At 43.6% G+C, this 16,862-nt stretch overlaps 1 protein-coding gene across 1 annotated transcript in view; it reads right to left on the bottom strand.

Annotated features, from left to right (window-relative positions):
- The window catches only part of CDH11 (cadherin 11), a 151,557-nt gene that overhangs the window by 88,443 nt on the left and 46,252 nt on the right, over positions 1-16,862 (bottom strand). The gene's annotated exons all lie outside the window — the stretch shown is intronic.

Below are 16,862 nucleotides of genomic sequence, written 5' to 3'. Positions count from 1 at the left end.
AGGAAAACAGCCCAGGTGTGGAGAGATGTAAACAAATGATCACAGTTGTGTAGGAAATGAGAAAAACCTACCATGGGTTTAAAGGTATCAAAAGACGGTGTGACTGTGTGTGTATTTGGTACTTGGACAAAAAGATAAAGGGAGCCATTCATCCAACTTCTTACAACACACTACATACGTCACATACATTTGCTCCAGCAAACCTGTAGGGGAATATGAAGTCTTGGAGCCAGTTTCTGAGACAACCCACATTGTGTCTGAGTCCAAAGTAGGTACCTTCCCTCCGCGAGGGAGAAGCACTATTGTAGTGCTGCCAGATCCTTACAGAATGACAGTCTCCAGGGCAAAAGAGTGACGGTGGTGGCAGCGGTGATAGGAGATGTCATCCCTACACCAGCGGAGCTGAGCAGACAGAGCTGCAATTCTTTATCAAGATTACATTCCTCTCCGCCCCCTCCCGCACTACAGCATACTCTGGATTTCTGTGTGGGGGCTGTGTTCTGCCCAAATTCTGGTCTGATTCATCTTCATATCTCCCAAAGTGTCTAACACATTTCCTAGCCCAGAGCATCTGCTCACTGTATATCTGTTCGGTGAATGAAGAGACGAATACAGAGTGTCTGAACAGCTGTCGTGTTCAAAAACTGAGGCACTGAACCAAGGAAGGTGGCGGCTGGCATAGCTTTAACACAATGACAGAGAGGATTTCTTGAACGTCCTTCATCTCTAAGGCTTCTACCTTCTAGGATTAACCTGGTCTGCGTTAAGAACTGAAACAGGTTCTTAGTTGACTTTCTTTATTATGCTTCCTTTCTGCTTCCGAATCCACTTTTCCTTGTCTCATCTTGGTTCCATCCAACAGCTCCTCACACATTATCCCTTCTGCTAAACAACAACAACAACAACAGCAGCAACAGCAGCAGCAGCAATGACAACAGTCAAAAACCCTTCTTGGTGAATGGCTGAAGATGAATTATAAATCTAAAATGTGTCCATAGCATCTTGATTCGGTGACTGTAGCAAGAATAATAAAATTGTCCTACTGTGTGCTACTCCCAGGATGTCGAGGACAAAGTAGCACTGGGATTATTCCCAGATGGACATGGTGTCCGGTCATAGAGAAAAAGCCGCATGGACAGTGCACACAACCCATAACTGATGAAGGACCCTACTTTGCAATCACCTTGCATGTTGAGCTAGTCTCCAAAAATGCTCCCCTCCCAAAGGAAACCTACCCGCAAATATTCATGCCCCAGTGCCCCTTCTATGTGAATCTGAGCTGTCCTTGAGTCATCCATGAGACAGAGCAAAGTGACACTCTACACTTTCAGACGATGAGTCATAAGAAATCTTGTAGCCTATCTTGTACTCTTGGAAGCTTCATCTGGGAGAAGTCAGTTGTCATGTCAGAAGTCTGAATACTCTCGACCTGCATGCTTGGAGGAAGCACTAGCTAGCCATGTGGAGAAGCTGCATGGATAGAGAGAGAGATGCCCAGCCATACCTAGCTATTCTAAGCATCCAAGCTGAGGTGCCAGATGGTGGACGAAGATGCCATCTTGGACTTCCAACTCAGTCAAACTTTCATGTGACTCCAGCCATCTGACTACACAGCATGAGAGACCCCAAGTGAAAACCACCCAGATGACTTCACTAAACTCAACTATAAAAGGTAATAGTGAATTGTTATAAGTCGCTAAATTGGGGACAGTATGTTACTCAGCAATGGATAACTAGTACACCATAAATGGAACAGACATCTGCCACAAGCCTCACCAATGTATTCTCTTTAAGTACATATCACCACTCTGGCTGTCATGAGCCCATCTGGGTATCTCACCCGACCACTCAAAGGATTAGACTCTTTGCCCAAGATGTGCAGCCAGTAACACCCAAGGTGGGACCAGAATCCCACAAGGGCAGACATGATAGCCTATGCTCCTTCTGTTTGCCTGCCCCAGTATGCAGTCAGCGAATCATGCAGCTGCATCTGTTGCCAGTGTGCTTCTCAGAGTTTACTTCTCAAATCTATAACAACTAATTGAACTCCCCCTTTGCCTCATACTGTTTACCTCTCTGCAAACTATTCCCTATGAAACTCCTTTCACCAAAAACCTGCACAGACAATTAAGAGCTTTGGAAGGAAAACAAAAATAGCCGGGTGAAATGTCTATGAATTCCAATCCCTGCAAACATTCAAGAAAGAGGAGATGTAGGTTGTGTGGGAAATGTTGGTATACAACTGCACCATGCTTCTTAGAAAAGAAAACAATGACAGAAGAAATCCTGGCTGTTTTTGTGCTTTCAGCAGACTCAATTCGGTGTGAGAGGGCCATGTGTGTATGCTCCCCCATCTTCTCTTTCTGCACTGCTTTTCCTGCTTGGAATTTTCATTTTCCCTCCTCCCGCCGCATCTCATGATTCCCCAGGACTTGCAATCATGCGTTCCCTTCTGAGCCAGGGAAATCCAACCCAGCACTGTGGCATCCATCCCTACCTACTGTCCAAGTGACTCCCCTTCCTTTCTCAAGGACTGTGTGCTGTTACGGGCCCTCTCCCAGGACAGAGTCACCGCCTGCTTCCAGCTCTGTCCAGTGCTGCGCGCAGAGGTCCCGCAGCACTGAGCCTCTAGGGGCAGAGACGCAACATGCCATAGATTACTGCAGAGAGATGGAGAAATCAGGAAAAAGAACACTGAAGCCAAGAGTGTCAAGCAGGATGGAGAAGACCCTTAGGGAGCATACAAAAAGCAAGGAGAAAAGCCAGGGAAGGATGGGGATATGATTGCGGCAGATTTCTCTTGCTGAGCTCTGAGTGTTTAGAAGGCTCAGTACATGCAAGTCCATAGTCTTTCTTTTGACCCACGGGTCATACTGCTGTCTCTCTCTGAGGATCTCTGCTCCAAATCACACGCTTTGACTGACAGATCTACATGTATGGATCCTCCACAAGATGCGGACACAGGGAGCTCAGACAGGGGCCAGGATCATTGTTAACACTACAAGGACAACAAAAACAACAATATGTGGTGCTGTGGTCGGGGAAGGGTAAAGACTGAAAGCATATGTGAATTAAAATAGTCCGCATCCCACTAACTCCATCAACACATGCTTCAGGGTCCCAGGCCACTATGTATGCAGTGCTGATGCAGGTATGGCAGGGGGGGTGACGGGTGAAAGGGGAAAGTGTTGTTACTGAAGGGAGCAAGGGAGCACAAGGAGACAGTGACAGCTCCATTTTACAGATGAAGAAACTGAGGCTAAGCAGGAAGTGCCCAAGTGCTTAGAGCAAGGATACAGGGTAGCTGGACTGGATCACCAACAACCCACTCCTTTCCTGCCAGATTTAAGAATGCACAATGAGACCTTCTTTCTGGGGTAAATCATGACTGTACCTCTGGTATGTCAGCCCAGAAAACTACTTTTTGGTGTAACAGTACAAGGGATTTCAGGTATCTTGGTAGAGAGCTGAGACAAACTATGATTAAATATGTTACTATTAAATAAACAAATGAAATATCAGGTTTCTGAAACTGCCAGTTTTTTTTTTTTGTTTTTGGTTTGTTTGTTTTTTTTTTTTGTTTTTTTTTTGTTTTTTTTTTTGGCCAAGAAGTCAAGCAAAGGCCATATGCTTTTCTGCTTTAATGGAAAGATCAAGTGGTTTTGCAGATTCTGCTGTGTCTTTTTCTTGTTCTGTCCGGGCAGCACACAGGCAGTGGACTCTGGGCACCCTGTGAGCAGGGGTTTCTTCCTTTTATAGGTGTCACATGTTCCTGACATTGTTGAAAAGATGAATAAACCCAGTTAATAATCATCACTGAGTGTTTTTCTTTCCTGTAAAGAAATTATTGCCAAAGTTCCAAAACCATATGGTGAAACATATTTTGTAAGAAAGGTTTATAGATTCTGAATTTTTTTAAAAAATGGGGGGAAGCAGTGAGGATACATTCAATTTAATGTATCCATGCTTTGGGGTGCCTGGGTGGCTCAGTCGGTTGAGCGGCTGACTCTTGATTTTGCCTCAGGTCATGATCTCATGGTTCGTAGGATTGAGCCCTGCATCTGGCTCTGCACTGATGGCGTGGAGCCTGCTGGGGATTCTCTGTCTCCCTCTCTTTCTGCCCCTTCCCTGCTGACATGTGTGCTCATTCTGTATCTCTCTCTCTGAAAAAAAAAAAAAATCCAGGCTTTACCTTTTCCAAGCTAGTCTGACTTCGAGAAAACAAGACCTCTCTAAGCTTCAGTTTTCTCAGTATAAAATGGGGATAATAACTATTTTGTAGGATTACATTAAGAATAGTGATAATAATTGTATTACCTCACCCAGGATAGGCACTCAATAATCAGTACCTGTGATTATGAAAAGATATAGATTGTGCTTTTTCCATTGTGCACGATGTAAAAAGTAGTTTTGCCTTTTGTCGTAGATTTGCTATTCATAAAGCTCTCTGGTACATGTATAAGCGTCTATAGAGAAGTAATATTCACGTATTTTGCATGCATCGTATATAACATATACTGAACATTTATCTGCAAGCGCTTCCCACACCATTCTTTTGCAGCTGAGGAAAGGGAGTCTCAAAGAAGTTCCGGGATCCCTCCAAGTTCCCCGCCTCAGCTTAGACTTCTGCTCTCACCCAATGTTAAGGGCTGCCAGCTGCCCACAGCTCACGCCTTCCTGCAAAACCTCCAAGGCCGGCCCCTCACCGCCTGGACAGGGATGACGCCCAATGTCTGACCGTAATTACAAGAAAACATCCATAAAGAGGTCCTGGGCTCCAAATGGATTTGACACAGTGGCCCTTTAAATCAAACTCTTAACACGATTTTCTTTATTTCCCTTTAGCAGTTTTTCTAAGTAAGCCATGCCTTTAGAGGCACCTAATACAAAGTGACAACCTTCACCGTTTTCCAAAGCGCCGATGGACGGCCGTGGAGAGAGTCCATTGTCACCATGGTAATTACCGCACAATACCTGGCGGCCAATGGACAGTCAGGAGGCTCAGGCAGCGGCTGAATCCGGCATTGTCCGGGCCCGATAAAAAGATTAGAAGCCCTGAAAAGCCGGGGAGCAGGATCTCACAGCTCTTTCGCTGGGCCCTGAAAGGACCATTGTGCTTGCACCATAAATTCTGGGTTCTCCGGGCACTTGACAACTGAAGCCGGGGACAATAGAATTCTTGTGTCCAACAAAACACTCCTTGTCCAATGCCAGTCTTATCAGCCGCATTTACAAATGTCTTTCGTTGTACCCAAATAATTCCCTATTAGAAGGACTATTGGGAGCAGAACTAAATAAATATTCACAGCCTTTGTAATATCGTTGGGAAATGAATAAACAAACAGTCATCTAGCATATGAGCAAGCCTCCTGCTACTCTACATTTTATCCCCATGTCTTGCCCAAATGATGTCGTTTTGATTTCTCTCTGTTAACATATCAACAATTGTGATCCTGGCAGCTCCAGTTTTATTTGCCACCTACTACATACCCCTGATCTACACTGCCTCGGTGCTTCTACGTGCATTTTTCTTTTAACTGATCTTGCCAACAGCACTGCAGGGGGCTTGTTTTATTCGGTTGCTACCTCCTAAAAGAGAAGGAATTTAACCTCAGAGTGTTAAATTGACTTAGCCAACATAACATAGCTAATTAATAGTAGTAGAATAAGAATTCCAACCTAGATTTCCCTTGCTCCTAAGGCTTTGCCTTCCCACTCTGCCATGATGATTTCTCTATTGAATAAAAAAGGAATGAAATGTCAGAATAAGGGGAAAATCTAAGCACATCCACCGTAAAAGTCGCAAATATACATGGAGTCTGTTTATATACTGTTATTGAACCTGAGAGGAACACTTACAATAGAAGGAAAATAAAAAGAGTATATTTTATTTTTGCCCTAGAATGCCAGCCACTTTATATTTTAACCTTTTAGGGAGACGGAGAGGTGGCAAGCAAACCCAGCTTCAGGAAGGTTTCAGGGATGTCCATACATCCTTCCCTTACAGGATGGTTTCAGGGATGTCCATACGGTGCACTGGTAAAGTTTTAGAAAGAGTCACTGGGGTAAACAAAGCAGTCAGGGCACATACAGTCACAAACTCCCAGAACAACACTAACGCCTCCTTCTGCAGTTTGTTTTATTTTGCCTACTTGTCTCGGTGTTGTGAATGAACAAACATCTCAGCATTTGACAGTAAAGCAGCACACGGCAAAACAGAAACTCCTTTCTTGATGGAAGCATTTACGAGAGGACAATGATCTTTTTTATATTTTTACATAAAAGAAAAATCTGACAATATTAAAACTCGAAATGTTTCCCTATCAGGTCGGGAGATGGCCACCCTGGTTGATACAGCTTATGTGCCTCTTCCCAGTCTGCCCCCAGCCTCACGTCCTCCTGTCCTGCCCAGGTAAGTTAGGCCTGCTGTGCACCTCTGTTCCTCTAGATTTCTCTGCCAGGAAAAGCTCTTTTATTATGTCTGTCTGCCCCTTCCGATGTTGCATCCAAGGAAACTCTGAGCTTCTGGAAGACAGAAGCTACATCTTATAGTCAGTTTGTCCGGCCTGGGTCAGTACACGGCTAACCCTTAACAGAGCCTCGCTTATTGGAGAAATAGATGAGTGGTATTAAACGGACAACAACCATAAAACTGTATTTAAAAAATTTTTTAAACATAAAAATGTATCCTTTTTATCCACCTGATGTCAAAGTACAGGTATAATTTGTAAAAATTTTTAAGGACTGTCACATGTCCTCACTTGGCCCAAATTACACAGCCTTGATAAAAGCAATGTTGAACTGTTTTGGTTCATTTTCTAAAAGAGTTAAAATCTATAGTTAAAAATAGGCTATCTTTTTGCAAACAATTGGCTATTAACAAGACTGGGTAACCAATAGGTACCTCCTGACTGACTGATGGTAAATCTGTGTGTTTGTGTAAGAACTGCGTTTGAAAAATGTGATCCATATTTCCCAAATACTTCAGATGCCAAGTGAAGCATTTAATCATCTTTGAGGATTTAAGGGCATGGTTATAGACATGTACACCTGATGCGAACTATATCATCTCTTCTGTACTCCCAGGAGCCACGTGTTATGTAGACACAACTTAATGCAAACAGGCAAAGAAAACATTAATTGAGAGTTTGTAATGTGCTAGGTCCCATGCTAAGTACTTTCACATAATACATGATGTAATGTTATAACAATCTTATACGTCAGATGCTATCATTTTCTTTATTTAATAACTAGGAAATTGAGGCTAAGAAAGATGGAATAAAGTTGCTCTCATTCACAGAGCTACAAAGCAGTGAAGCCAGGATTTGGACACAGGGAGTCTGAACCCAAGCGATTCATCCAACAGCCATACTCAACATTTCTGCAGACATAAATCAGGGCACTAATTTAGGGAAGTAGTCCAATGATTTTTTTAAGTGACCAGTGACTCAACCACTTTACCAGACTACTGAACTATCTAGAGAGAAAGAGAAAAAGAGAGAGAGAGAGAGAGAGAGAGAGAAGCTGCTGATGAGGTACCTCCAAAGAAGTGACGAACAGCATATAACCCAAGACCTGAGACTTTATATTTAACAGTTTATCAAATCTGGGGAACGTTCATACAACCAAGAAATCAACTTACTTGCAAAACGCCATGTTCATAAAGCCAAAGAAGTATTCACACACACACACACACACACACACACACACACAGCAGAGTTTTTTGCTGCTTGCTGGTAATACTCAGAGTCTGCTATTACCTCTCAAAGTAAGAAAAGCTAGCTGCACTCTCTGTAGCAATGTGACTGATTTATGATATCATAGGAGTGCATTCTCTCTTGGGGCCATTATGCTTGGAAAGAAACCAAACAAGGTTTCTCAAAATTAAGTGGGACTATCCTTTTGCAATGTAAAATTAATTAAGTTAAGGAAAAGTGCCGTTTTGTCATATACCTCTTCCTGGATACTGATTCTGAAGATACAAACTATACAAATTCATATTGTTCATAAGCATCACAAAGGCAAAAGCATGTGTGTTTTCTCGCCGATTGTATATCCACTGGACAAAGTCACAAACTAAATGCTTCCAAATAGCTTTGGAACAATTAAGCTAGTAAATAAAGAACTGAGTCCCCAACACTGAGGTGGAAGTACCTCCGAAGGCCCACAGTGGGTGGTGACTTCTAAGTTTCTCCAGGCACAAGTGTGAATTTGGCCACAGAGGGGCTGACACGAGCCAGCCCAGCGAGTGAGTCTAGCGGGGACTCTGCATGCTCCTCACACCTCGTTAAGTACACAGGATTCATTCGGGATCAGCAGGGGAAGCGGGCCAGTGAAATGTTTCAGTTATAGTTTGCTGCACTTTATTGGTGGAATTATATTCTTCACTTGTATGCACAAATTTTGACATTGTTGAAGATCTAGGGAAAGCTCACATGCCAATATCAAGAATCTAATATCCCCATAGAAAGCTTTATTCAGGCTATTCTCCCAGGACCGCCCAGATTCACACACACACACATACCCTCAAAGTTCTATTTATTTTGTTTTCATCATTTTTTATTTATGTTTTTAAAAGTTTATTTATTTTTGAGAGAGAGAGAGAGAGAAGGGGAGAGGCGGAGAGAGAGAGAAAGAGAGAGAGAGAGAATCCCAAGCAGACTCCACGCTGACAACAGGTTAGGACCTAGGAACCATGAGATCGTGACTTGAGCCGATACCAAGAGTTGGACGCTTAACTGATTGAGCCACTTAGGTGCCCCTTCATCTGTTTTTAAATACTCAAATGATTACAAATAAAGTCTGTTTTAACTGCTTTCATTGATAAGAACTGAGAATAAAGACAAAAATATCATTATCAGAAGCTGTGTACAGTTGGGTCATCTTCCTAGATTGGGCTTGGATCAATGGTGTCAAAGTGACAGGCAAACGTCCTATTAGAACTCAAACAATAGCTCTGTGACATCTTCCATTACAATGTCCACTTATTAAATCTCTATCCTATGATGTCATCTAAGAAAACCAGGCTTGATTTTGAAATAGGTTTTCTTTATGCCTTCTTGGTTTTGATATCTGCAGCTGTCTGATACTTTAAGTGTGTAAAGTTATACACACACACATATACACATGCACACAAACATACTATTCACTTGTCGGTTGCTCATCTCTGGAAATATTTAAACCACATTCCTTATCCAGCAACTTATAAAATAAATTTTGACATTGGGTACTGGGGTGGTCAATACGTTTCTTTCCTGTCCTGAGTCTCTGGAATTCTGTAATTGGAATAATCAGTTCCCTTGCTGAAAGTACCCAGCCACCCTCCAGAAGAGCTTGGACCATACCTGGGGGAACACTGAGCTAGGCGGATCTCTAGGACCCATTCCGTCTCTAATGGTCTTTCGCGGGCCCAACCTGGTGCCATTATAAAGACAATCTTTATAAGGATACTTCATGCACAGAAGACCATGAGGACATTGGGTGGCAGGGGTGGGGGGAGGTCTCCTTTAGCTATAGTGGTGGTGATAAGTAGACACAGCTAGGTTTCATAGTCCCTGACAAGATGGTCTGGTCACCTTGGAGAAAGCCAGAGGACCCTGTCCAGGGACCGAACCAAGTGGTATGTCAGCCAGCAAACAGAAGAAGAGTGAAGCAAGAGAGCCAGACAAATGGCAGGCAGCACAGTCCCTGCTGGGGGATGGAATTCAGGTCTGGCAGGCCCGTTCCCATTTGGGGTTCTACTGTTCACCAGTTCCATAAGTTAGGACTCTTCTTCTTTACCTATAAAATGGACATTCCTTGACAAATGAAAGAATGCATACACATTACCCTATTGTTTCTGGCACACATTTACTGTTCACTAAATATTATTAGTCAGCATCATCATGATCAAAAATTTATCAGTTTTCTGCTACAAAGACTCTATATAAAGAAATTAGTGCAATGCCTGACACACTAGGAGTCCCATAAATTACTATTATTATTTTTGGCATTAAGTGACAATGAGTCAGATGTAGGAAAGTACCTTTCAATTCTCTTTCAATCCAGATCTCAACAAAGAGAAAGTCTCCATTTGTAACAATTCCTGAACAGATCTCTCTTTTTAGAGACGGTAGTCTCAGGCTCAGAATAGATTATATTGTTTGTTTTAATTATATCTATTTGGGGGATACTTTCTACTTATCACAAGAGATACTGGTTTACGATCAATGGTAGTGATATAATTTTTAAAAATTTTTCATGTTTACTTATTCTTTTTTTTTTCAACGTTTTTATTTATTTTTGGGACAGAGAGAGACAGAGCATGAACAGGGGAGGGGCAGAGAGAGAGGGAGACACAGAATCGGAAACAGGCTCCAGGCTCTGAGCCATCAGCCCAGAGCCCGACGCGGGGCTCGAACTCACGGACCACGAGATCGTGACCTGGCTGAAGTCGGATGCTTAACCGACTGCGCCACCCAGACGCCCCGATGTTTACTTATTCTTGACTGAAAGACAGAGCATGAGTAGGGGAGGGTCAGAGAGAGAGGAAAACACAGAATCCAAAGCAGGCTCCAGGCTCTGAGCTGTCAGCACAGAGCCTGACACAGGGCTTGAACCCATGAACCGTGAGATCATGACATGAGCTAAGTCGGACGTTTAACCCACTGAGCCCCCCAGGTGCCCCATAATATAATTTGCTTCAAAAATATTTAAGAAAAACAGAATGAGTTCAAAAGAAAATATTAAGTAACAGCATATTTTGAAGATAAGCATGAATGACTGACGTGGGGGGTAAGCGATGATGACCTCACACATGGAGACACCGAGGCTCCGAGGAGGAAACGGGTGAAGAGGAGACTCCTGCATGGACCCACGTCTCTCCGCAGCATCCTCATCAATACCACGTGCTGGGTCAGGTGCAGCAGGGGCCCGTGAGGAACGACTGCGGTCCTCTTCCAAGGTCAGGAATGAAATTTAAATGAAGTGACGAATGTCAGTGCAGACCTGGTGACGGTCTGCAGTGAGGCAGGCGCAGAGTCTGGTAGCTCTCCAGGAATCTAGGTCTTCATGGAGAAGAAACTAGGTTGAAAACACACAGGGCACAGAATCCACCTTGTACGTCTCCCTGTCATTCATGGCACACATTTACAAATACCTGGTTTTATTCCACAGGAAGTTTAAGGCCGCCTGCAAGGATGTATGAGGTGCAGAAACATATAGTGCTGCTTTACATGATAAAAGTGAGAAAAGGAGAAATAGCACGAAACAGCAGTCTGAATGAAGGCTCATACGCAAAGCTCAGGCAGAGAAGTCATATCCCTGTTGGGGCTGCGGCACACAAAGGGACAAGGACACGCAACCAGGCACAGGAGTTCCGAGCCCATGAAGTTAAAGCTGGTCTTCAGTTCCATCACAGCCATCCCAGAGACGATGCCACAGGGTTATTTATCCCACTGCTCGCAGCCAGACGACCCTGCCTTCGGCATTGAGCAACATCCTTAGTGTGAACATAATAGGACTAGAATACTTGCCAGAATTATAGCAGCCCCAGCAAGGGGCTGGTGGGGGGCCGGGGGGGTGCTCAGAGTCTCCAGCAGGTGAGGAAAGGAGGCAGGGAGGTTGCAGGCAGCATCTGCCTCCCAGGAGCACTTGTGAGCTGGCCCATCCCCCACATGCTACTCGCTGCTTACTCTAAACCACGCGTCTGCTTGGCCTGCTCCTGGTTTCAAAGCACTGAAGGGCTCCTTGGTCTGGCGTCCTCTGCTTTTAGCAATAACCAAACCTTGCTTTGTTCTAGGTCCTGTGCTCAAACTGTTACATCCATCGCCTCTATTTGCAAGTGGAGGAATCTGAGACACAGAGGATGGGTAAGGTACCCCAGTCACCCAGCTTGTGGGGGTGCAAACCCAGGCCCCCCAGACTACATTCTGACTTCAGTGCCTCATCATCACCTGCTTTTCCCCAAGGGCAGGCCCTTCGTTAGGGAGCCAGCTGGCCTTCAGCCTCACCTGGGGCAGCTCCTTCCCAGAAATGACTGTTTTTGTTAAACTTAACCACATTGCCCCACTCTTCCCTACTTTAGCCTTTGCATAGAAAGCATATTCTTTGGGGCGCCTGGGTGGCTTAGTCGGTTAAGCGTCCGACTATGGCATAGGTCATGAACCCACAGTTCGTGAGTTTGAGCCCCGCGTCAGGCCCTGTGCCGACAGCTCGGAGCCTGGAACCTGCTTCGGATTCTGTGTCTCCCTCTCTCTCTGCCCCTCACCCACTCATGCTCTGTCTCTTTCTCTCTCTCTCAAAAGTATAAACATTAAAAAAAATAATAAAGTACATTCTTCTTCTTCTTCATAAACATTCCTGTCCTTTAAGGCCCTGGCTAAGTTGCTTCCTCCTGGTAACCCATCTTCCTTTTCAGCTTCACACACACACACACACACACACACACACACACACTCAACTCACTATGGCATCATCTTTACCAACCATTCATCCTGTAAACCAACGTCTCCTGAGGTGCCAGATCCTGGCCAAGATACTAGAGTACCAGGCAGACAGGGCTGCTACTCTTGCAGACCTTTCTTCCAGTGGTAGAGTTAGAAAGCGAGCATAAAAATAAACAGTAAACAATTAGTGACGAAGGACACAGCAAACTTAAACAGGTTAATAAAACAGACTGGATCATGACTTTTTCTTAGGACCCCTCCCGATTGGCACGTGCGTGCCTAGCTCAGAGCCGACGCTCAGTGTTTGACAGGATGAGGCAACATCTACAGCGTATAGTCTCCATCAGCCATTCAGGTCTCAAGTCCTCAGACACGTTGTTCTAGGAAATCACTCTGGCAACCATTTGCTTGCCACTCCCTATCCCTATAAACTGGTAAAAAGCAGAAACCCTGTCGTCCATGTCACCACCTAGTGTAGCATAATCATCTGCATTTGCTGCCGGCCAGAAACAGAGACCAGAACTGACATTGGAGGGACTTCACAAATCCTAAGACTGGGTATTTCTGGGTACCCCCAAAGGCTACTACAGGGGCTGTGGTAGGTGTGGGTGGTATGGGGAGCTTGTGGGATCACTGCTTCTTCCTGCTTTTTTCTATTTAATCCATGGCTATGTTTTAACCACTTTCTATATATTAGGGGTTGGGGTCGGATTTTATCTGGATGAAATCCATGGTATCAAGAGGGAAAAAATAGAAATAATGAATCTAGGAGTTAAATGGCTCCTTTGAATTTTTATAGAACTTCATTCTGAATATCAGATGTGCATGTTAAGATATGGACAGATGTGTACAAGTACAGACAGACAACTAGACAGCAACAGAACACATAGGTGAAGTGAAGAGATTACATATGAGGGGGTGGGGGTTATAAGTGTGTGCAAAGAGGAGGATATAAAACAGTAGTGGTCTATGCCTTCAAGGGGGGCAGAGGTCTTCCCAGCCCCACTGATCTCTCAGTAGAATACCGCTTTCTTGGAGATCTGACAGTTCATTCATTCATTCATTCATTCGTTCCTCCTCTCACTTATTCAGATGTTGCATATAGAGCATCTCTACATGCCAGTCTCTTTGCAGAGATAAATGTGTAGAATTAGGGATCATGTTAAGGTGAAAAAGAAGGGAGGGAGGGAAAAGGAAGGAAGGAAGGAGGGAGGGACGGAAGGAAGGAAGGAAGGAAGGAGAGAAGGAAGAAAGGAGGGAGGGAAGGAAGGAAGGAGGGAGGGAAGGAAGGAGGGAGGGAAGGAAGGAAGGAGAGCAGGAAGGAAGGAAGGAGGGACGGAAGGTGGATAGAAGTGCAAGGGAAAGCAGTCAGGTGAGCACAAGTTACTGAAACCACCTGCCTTCACTATCATCCCAGCACTCGGGGTCCGGCAGCAGATCTGAAGCAAATGCAGAGTTACAAAGGAGGCAGGTGGGTGAGGAGAATGAAGAGAGCTACCCAAATAAGATGTGACTAAAAAGCAGACAAGGAGAGATGACAGCACAGTTGGATCTAGGAGACTGTCTATTTTTAGTGTCCTAAAGATTCTCTCCGTGACCTTGCCAAATTATGATGCAAGCAGAGTTAATGAAAGCTCTCTCAACCTCCTCTTCCAAGTCGGCTCATTACCAGAACCTTTCTGTAGATGCATCCCCTAAAACACAGTGACCTCATTAAAGGACTAATCCTAACAGGTTTGACCTGCAAGGGAACACACAGATTTACTTCAACAGTTTTCTGCCTTTCCTGTTGTTTTTTTTCTAAAGAAGCTGCTAAGACCAGGTTTGCTTTCCTGAGTGGTCACAATTTTATCTCCTTTGTTGTTCTGCCTTCCGGATAATCGCCTCCCACTTTCAGAAATGAGGAAAATGCTTCTCGAAAATTAGGAAAGATGCTTGCTTCATAAGTCATCTTAATTATTTAAATTCCAAAGAATAGTGGGGCACCTGGATGGCTCAGTCAGTTAAGTGCCTGACTCTTGGTTTCGGCTCAGGTCATGATCGCACGGTTAGTGAGTTCAAGCCCTGCATCAGGCTCTACACTGACAGCATGGAACCTGCTTGGGATTCTGTGTGTGTGTGTGCGTGTGTGTGCGTGTGTGTGTGTGTGTGTGTGTGTGTGTGTTCCTCCCCTGCTTAGTCTCTCTCTCTCCCTCTGTCTCTCTCTGTCTCTCTCTCTCTCTCAAAAAACAAACTTCAAAAATTCCAAAAAATAGAAAACTAACCAAAAAATTATGGTACTGACTAATTCTAGGTTTCTCTACATGCATGTTTCAAGTGTTCTTTTTTCATCAGAGAAATAGGGCGTTGGAGCTGTAACAAAGTGACTCATATGGAATAACTGACTTGAGAACAAGGGCCTCTAGGTATTGCCAATCTCTTATAATCCAACTCTATTTCACCCAGATCCCCAGTAAGAATAATAACTTTCTATTGATGTAAAGTCGAAATTGCCTTGTTGTAACAGGAATATGTGTAAGTAACACACTACATGCCCTGCAAGGAACAGCAGTTCCTTCCCAAAGTCACAATTATGTGAATTGTAAAGCAATGTAGAAAAATATGTTGGACCAATTCAACATAGTTCATTATGAAGGAAAATCTTTACTCCAATTACAACAATGTAAAAATGTTCCTAAGTTAACTACTGGAAGGGAGGAGAAAAGTAAGGAATAAGTCAGAGTCAATGAACCATGGGTGGGTGATACTTCCCCTTTATTCTTCCTCATTATTTAAATAATAATAAAACATATATATACATATATATATATACACATACATATATATAATCTGTCCTGGACACAAATTTTCAATGTGATAAATTCTCATGTAACAGCAGGTGTCTATTTTGCAGGGTAAATCCCTGAGCCGGCCACAACCAAAGTGAACCCACAGTCTGGTGATGGAGTGCCTCCATCACTTTCCTTTACAACCAGAAACAAAACAAAACAAAACAAAACAAAACAAAGCAAAATGAAAACCCAAAACAAAACAAAAAAGAAAATACAAAAAAGACTACTCTGCTTCAAGATGCCTAAAGAACCAGCTAATTTATTTCAAAATAGAAACAGGAAAATAGTTCACGATACTAAATGACTGAATCATTGAAGTGCCAGATTAAATATTGATAACATCAATTTGATCCTAAAATATTCTCTGGTATGGGAGAATCCAAGAAGGGAGGTCAGGAACAACCAAACAGGTAACATGAGATGACCATCCCTAGAGGCCCCCTTCATTTTTTCCAGTCCACTCATCCATGGCATACCCACTGACCACCTGCAGTGTACCCGAGGCTGTGCTGGGGTTGGAGACACGGTGATGAACAACACTAGACCCTTACCCTTAATGAGCTTGCCTCATAATCTAATTTTGGCTACTCTTACCTCTAGTCTAGATAGAGTTACACAGATGATCTCTTGAGATTCACCACCTTATCCAGAAGAAATTAGCCAGTAACAAGGTAATGGGCTGTAAATGATACAACTAGCCTGCACCTCGGGGGTGCTGAGTTCAGGCCCAGATCTTACACTGAGACCACAGGCAAACCCCTTAGACACTCAGAGCCTCGGTTTCCCTATCAAAACAATCAGGAACGGGGTGCCTACATGGCTCAGTCTGTTGAGTATCCAACTTTGGCTCAGGTCATGATCTCATGGTTCGTGAGCCCTGTGTCAGGCTCTGTGCTGACAGCTCAGAGCCTGAAGCCTGCTTCGGGTTCTGTGTCTCCCTCTCTCTCTGCCCCTCCCTTTCTCATGCTCTCTCTCTCTCTCTCTCTCTCTCTCAAAAATAAATATTTAAAAAAATTTTTTAAATAATCAGGAAATGAGTGACCTCAATGTCTCAAGAAAGCTCAAAGCTCCATTATTATATGGAGCAACAAATTCATTTGTACTCAGTGTTTTTATATACTTCAAACTAAGCTATAAACAGAGACTTCGAGCAATAATATACTGTATATCTGAAAGGTGCTAAGAGAGTAAATCTTAAAAGAGATACTCATCACAAGAAAAAAAATGTATAAGTATGGGAGGTGATTGATGTTCATTGATGGTGGTGATCATTTAAAAAACTACACATACATCAAGTCATTATGTTACATGTCAATTATATATAAGTAAAACTAGGGGGAAAGAAACTAAACCAGAAGCTAGAGAGCCTGGAAAGAACATAGGGCCCCCACCTGCCCACAAAACCAAACACCTGTCCAGAAGGAGAGAGAAAGAAACAAGCAAGGAGTTGTTAACTATAACCTCCATGGGAAGGTTTTAGGGTTTGACAATCCTGGGTTCAAATACTGCCTCTGCTTTGTAATTAAATGTATGTCTTGGAGCAAATGACTCAACTCTATGAGGATCAGTTTCCTTGCTTGAAAAGTGGCTGTGGGACCTAACTCAC

This window comes from Lynx canadensis, chromosome E2 (assembly GCF_007474595.2).
Source record: "Lynx canadensis isolate LIC74 chromosome E2, mLynCan4.pri.v2, whole genome shotgun sequence".
Lineage (NCBI taxonomy): Eukaryota > Metazoa > Chordata > Mammalia > Carnivora > Felidae > Lynx > Lynx canadensis.
The sequence above is the reverse complement of the archived record's forward strand: the minus strand, read 5'-3'. Positions and strand labels throughout refer to the sequence as shown.